Source organism: Macaca thibetana, chromosome 18 (assembly GCF_024542745.1).
Source record: "Macaca thibetana thibetana isolate TM-01 chromosome 18, ASM2454274v1, whole genome shotgun sequence".
Lineage (NCBI taxonomy): Eukaryota > Metazoa > Chordata > Mammalia > Primates > Cercopithecidae > Macaca > Macaca thibetana.
In genome coordinates this window covers 36,273,428-36,279,427 of record NC_065595.1, presented here as the reverse complement: position 1 = coordinate 36,279,427, position 6,000 = coordinate 36,273,428, and the positions used below count along the sequence as shown (strand labels likewise).

General features: G+C 36.8%; 1 long non-coding RNA gene across 1 annotated transcript in view; it reads left to right on the top strand.

Annotated features, from left to right (window-relative positions):
* The first annotated feature begins 1,901 nt into the window (after positions 1-1,901).
* LOC126941349 (uncharacterized) overlaps positions 1,902-6,000 on the top strand; it is a 37,816-nt gene continuing 33,717 nt past the window's right edge. The window contains exon 1 of the long non-coding RNA XR_007721270.1: positions 1,902-2,095. This is a non-coding gene — a long non-coding RNA (uncharacterized LOC126941349). The remainder of the gene's footprint in view (positions 2,096-6,000) is intronic.

The window sequence follows — 6,000 nt, the reverse complement described above, 5'->3', positions numbered from 1 at the left end:
GCTTGCAGTGAGCCGAGATCGCGCCACCGCACTCTAGCCTGGGCAACAGAGCGAGACTCCGTTTCAAAAAAAAATACATATATGTATAAAGATGAAGAGAAATGCTCAGAGCAGGTGGGTGCTTAATAGTGACTTATTCCTCTGGTGATACTGATTCCATGGGTGCCTAAATGGACACAGTGGTTTCATCCACCAGTGAGATTATTATGAAGCTGCTATCCTTCTGTGATGAATAATTGATTATTTCACTGTTCAGGGGGGAAAAACAACAGATGTGATAAACAATGCAACAAATGTGACAAAGAAGGAGCTTAAAGTTTATTATTTTACTGCCTATTATTTCACCATTTGTGACGATGCCATAGGCAAAATCACCCAATCCCTGCATGAATGTGTAAACTGCATGACACACAAAAGATTATAATTAATTTAACCCTAACTATCCAACGACCCGTTTGGGTTTTGTGGAAAAGCCCGTTTCTAAGAGAACACACAGAGCAGTGATGACTATTTCTACAACTGTGTAGTTAACAGAGTTTCTTTATGGTTCTTCTTGTCTTTCATACCAGCTTTCTTCTCACAGTTGACATCCTGTGTGCTCCAAGAGCCCAGACACCTGTGCAACCCATTGATCAGTCCAATTCAAGGCCCTGATTACAAGGGTTCTACCCAGCCATTCTCCTCAAGCTAAGCAGTATATTCAATATTTACTCATCTGTCTTTCCACCAATCAAAGTCTTACTCTACTTCCTTGCCCTACTGTACCAGCTTTTAGGAGGAAACTAATCTGATTAAAATAAACTACCTTAAATCCTATAATGAGAGCTAGTAACTTTTTACCGATCTAGCTAATTGAAATCAATATTATTTTTAGAAAATAAACCTAAAATATGACCAAGATTTTGACAATTTATATAGTCCGCCTAACCTGCCAATTTCTGATGTCTTTTGAAAATCATAGCATACATCAGAAAAAATAGGATTCATGATCATTGAAGTTCTAGGTAAGAATCTTTAAAGATATGTAAGCCTAAATAGTTTGTCATTATTTCTGTAAATACAGATGGATAAAGAAATAAATTATGAAGGAAGATGATAATATTAAAAGCTGTATTTTCTAGAGCTCCTGGAAAGATGGAATTTTTCTTAAAAGATTCAGGAAGTAATGAAAAGAAGCCTTCCCAAAGTTTTGAATATGTAATTCAACAGGAAGCAGAAACATTTTTTGTAAATAACATTCTAAAAACAGGTGTTAAATAAAAAGTATGTATAGCAGAAAGAAGAAAAATAAAGAGGGTTTGGTTACAAGAGGAGGGAAAAGAAAGAAAGGAAAATTCTCAGTAGATGTCTGATACGGCATGACCCACTTAAATAGACCAAATCCACTCATAAAATGGACTCTAGGAACATTCTTAATCCCAGTTATGAGAAGTAGGTCCATTTTCTAGAATCACATGATACAATTTTCATATTTGTTAACCAATATTTGTGTGGTATCTACAACATGTGAAGCATTCTTTTTGATACTAAACCTAGAAAAAAACAGACAAAATTATTTGCCCTCACGTAGCATGTATTCTAGTGAGGGAAACAAACAATAACTAAGCTAAGGAAGTAAATTTGTATTATGTTAGAGAGCAGATAGTACTATGGCAGAATGCAAAACAGGGACTGGGAATAGAAAAACAAATGGGGGAAGATGCAATTTTAGAATTTGCATAGGAAGGTGAGAAAGGTTTACATCAAGAAAGTAGTGAGAGAATAAGCCATATATATTGAAGGAAGGAGCATTCTAGGTAGGAGAAAGAATTAAATGCAAAGGCCCTGGTGCAGAAGAATGCCTGTTGTGTTCAACCAACTGTGAGGAGAACAGTTTAACTGACAAGCAGTGAGTAACAAAGTATTAGGAGAGGAGGTCAGAAAGTGAGGGGCAGTGGATGGGACTTACTGATTATTGTTCGGACCTTGGGTTTGTTTTGTTTGCTTTTTCCTGGTGAGGAAGAAAACCTTCAGAGAGTATTGAACACACAAATGACATGATCTCTCTTACATCTTAAGATGATGGTTGCTACTGAGTTGAGGAAAGAAAAACCAGGTGAGAATGGAAGCTGAGAGACTGCTCAGGAAGGAGGCTGTTGAGCTAATTGGAACAAAAGACAATGGTGACTTGGGCTATAATGAAAGATACAGTAATTAAAATGATTGATTATTGTTATATTTTGAATGATGAGACAGTGAAATCTCCTATAATGTTTCAGAAAGGAATGAGTCAAGGATCATGAGAAACTGTAGGGATAAAACATTTTTACTTCATTGGGAATAACTAAGAGTCAGATGTGACATTGAGGCATTCTCTTTGGGACATGTTAAGCTGGTGATAACTGTACACGAAGTGAGAATTTACCCCCAAATTTTCATCACAACAATCACTTACAACAATGTAGTTTATGTACTTCTCGAGTTACATATACACTATAGAGTTGGATACAACTCTGCTTCTGTTTTCTTCTCTTTGGGACCAAAGCTTATGGTCAGTCTCTCTAACCAGAATGTTCCTAATCATCATGGTAGATGTAAAAAAGATATGAGAGTTCACACACTGCATCTTAAAACCTACTTAAACTGTGCATGTCACATTTAATTGACCAAAAGAAGTCATAAGTTTAGAACTATCATCAAAGTGATGAAGTGGTGTAATTTTTTCTTAGGGAGAAAGCCAATTATGATGATGATGATGATGATGATGATGACAATAATGGTGGCAGTAATAGTAATGAAAATAATAAGAAAGCTTACTACAACATCCAAGTAGAGATTTAAAGAAGGCAGTTGTATATATTAGCCTGGTATTCAGAAGACAGGTTTAGACTGAAGATATGAATTTCAGAGTCATTAGACTTAGTTAATATTTAAAACTATGAGACTAAATTGATAACCAAAGAATGAGTGTAAAGAAAAAAGGGAAAAAGTCCAAGAACTGAGCTCTGAACCAGTCAATATTTAGAGGTTAGGGAGATGGGAAAGAATCAGCAGTCAAAGCTAAGATGGGGAATGTGGTATGGAGTAGTGAAAACAAGAAAGTGCTTCACAAAAGTCAATTAAGATGACACCAATGATTAATCATTAAATATAACAACATGGCCATCACCGAGGGTTTTGTTTAAAATAATGAAGTGGGGAATAGGAGGGGAAACAAAATCCTCATAACAACTGTAATGAGAACAACCTGGAATCATATTAAAAATCCTTTCCCCAAACTGGAAGGGAGCTGAGAGACCAAAGAGTGACTGGGACAAGTCCAGTTTGGTGAGTAGATGAGTTTATTAGGACTTATATACAAGGCACTCCTGGGTGGCAGCAGAACAGATTTAGAGATCCTCCCTGCCTCCTGTCTCTAAACTGCTTTTAAGCTAATATTCTGGCTCTTTGCCTGCTGTGTATGTGTGATAGGACTGTTTTCCTAAGTAGGTTCTCAGATACTCTCTGGTATGTTTGGGTTCTCAGGGACACCTGGTCCTTGGCTGGGCACTATGCCTTTGGCTCAACCTAAGAGACATAAACTCTCAAGTAACCTGGTCAGGGACCTGTCATACTATAGCAATGGGTTCAAAAGAAAAATGAGAGAAGAATTAGAGGCAAGCATGTATATGTTTGTTTTATGGAACTGTTATGTGAAAAAAGAAAACTGTGGTAATAGCTGAAAAGTGGGCTTAAGAGTTTTACTATATTTTTTTAAGTGAGAAAAGAAAATAGTTACTGTGTATACTGATAAAAAGTGATTCAGTAAAATGGAAACATTGATATTATGAAAGAATGGAGAAGAGATTAACTTCCAGCATGGCAGTATGAGAAGTTCTGTAGGCAATCTCCACAGAGAATCTAGTGAAAATTTAATAAAACAACCATTTGAAGTCTCCAGAAATGGTCCCAAGGGTATACAGCAAATAAAAAAATATCTATTCAAGAATATCTGCTGAAATTCTGTAAGAAAGTTGAGAGTCTGTGGTATTTTAACTAACATTATTCAATCTCCTACCTGTCACTCAATGAGGTAGAGACTTTATTTCAGACTAGTGCAGTCAGAAACACAGAGCTCCTACTCTCACCAACTTCTAGTTGGGAGGATAACCTCTAAGAAGGAACAGAATGTCAGCATTTTTCATCCTGCCACCACTTATCTATTTTTGAGGTTGTTATGGGTGTGGCCAAATCTGGGGGCTTCCCTTCTTCTGCCCAGCCCCAATTCATAAAATGGAAGTTATACCTTGGGAACAACATTGTCTAGAATACTGGGACCCTAATCATCCTTACCATGGTTCATAGGGTGGTGGGTGAATGCCAGGAGAGGCAGGCTAAGAGGATCTGAGACTATTGTCATCCCCCCATCTAGTGTTCATCCCCTAACAAAGGCATATCATTCAGAGAGAAATATGCCATTGTCCTCACCCCCAACTCCAACGCTGAGGCTCAACCATTTTGCCTGGCATGAGAAGCAGGCCATAACACAAATAGCTCCTATTATTTTAAATTAATTTTTTTTTTGTAAGAAACTAATTTAATTTGCAACATAATACAGAGAAGTTCAAGCCTAAGGGAACTATCAAAAACAGTGGTGGTGGTTGGGCATGGTGGCTTGCCTCTAGTCCCAGCACTGTGAGAGGCCGAGGCGGGTGGATCACAATGTCAGAAGTTTGAGAACAGCCTGGCCAACATGGTAAAACCCCGTCTCTACTAAAGATACAAAAAAATTAGCCAGGTGTGGTGGTGTGCACCTGTAATCCCAGCTACTCAGGAGGCTAAGGCAGGAGAATTGCTTGAACCTGGGAGGCAGAGGGTGCAGTGAGCCGAGACCGCGCCATTGCACTCCAGCCTGGGTGACAGGGTGAGACTCCATCTCAAAAAAAAAAAAAAAGTGGAGGTAATAATATATAAACATAAATATACATAAAAGATAAAGCATAGTGAGAGGAAATTGGTAGAGTCATTGAAGATATAGGCTAAACTGTAGCCTGATTATTTATCAGAGAGAACCAAGAAAGGAGACACCCAGAAGTTTAACTGTTGTTTGAAAAGTATCAAAGACTGACCTTGAAAGCTATTTCTTCAAAGGACTGTAGATTTGATTAGATTAGTCTACAGAACAATTTATGCCTCAAAAGCATTGTTGAACACGATAGGGCATTTGACAGATAATTAATGGAGCTTAACAAGTAGGTGCAGTCAGGGAAAGTGACAGTAAAAGAGACAGTTCTGCCAAAAACACTGTAATTCCAGAGCAACAGTGGACATACCCAAGGTTGTTGACTCCTGAGGAGGACCATCAAAGGCTTTTTCTTTGGAGTGAAATAGGCTTCACTAAAATTAAAATTATGCAGATAGTAACTGAACAACTACAACAACAAAAGGATAAATAACAATGACAAGTCCAGGAAGGGGAGCCTAGTACCTAAAATTAATACAATATATTATCTAAAATGTCCATTTTAAGAAAGTATGACCCATACACTGGGGAATAAAAGTAGGCAATAGAAACTGCCTGTAAGAGTGTACAGATGTCAGATTTAAAAGGAAAATACTTCAAAGTTGCCATCAGAAATATGTTCAAAGAAATAAAAAATATGGTTACAGAAGTAACAGAAGGAATGAAAACAATGTTGTGTCAAATACAATATATCAATAAAGAAAAAAAAGTATAATAAAGAACCAAATGGAAATTCTAGAGTTAAAAAGTATAGAAGTTGAAATAAATATTTACTAGTGAGACTACAGTAGATTTCAATTGACATAAGAAAGAATTAGCAAACTTGAAAATAAAGCAATAAACTATTAAATCCAAAGAACAGAGAGGACAATAATGAAGAAAAATAAGCAGAGTCTCAGAGAAATGTGAAACATCAATCAGTGCAAGAATACATATTGGGAATATGAGGAGGAGAGAAGACAGAGAAGGAATATGTATATATGTATTTGTTTCAATAAAATAATAACTGTAAATTACAC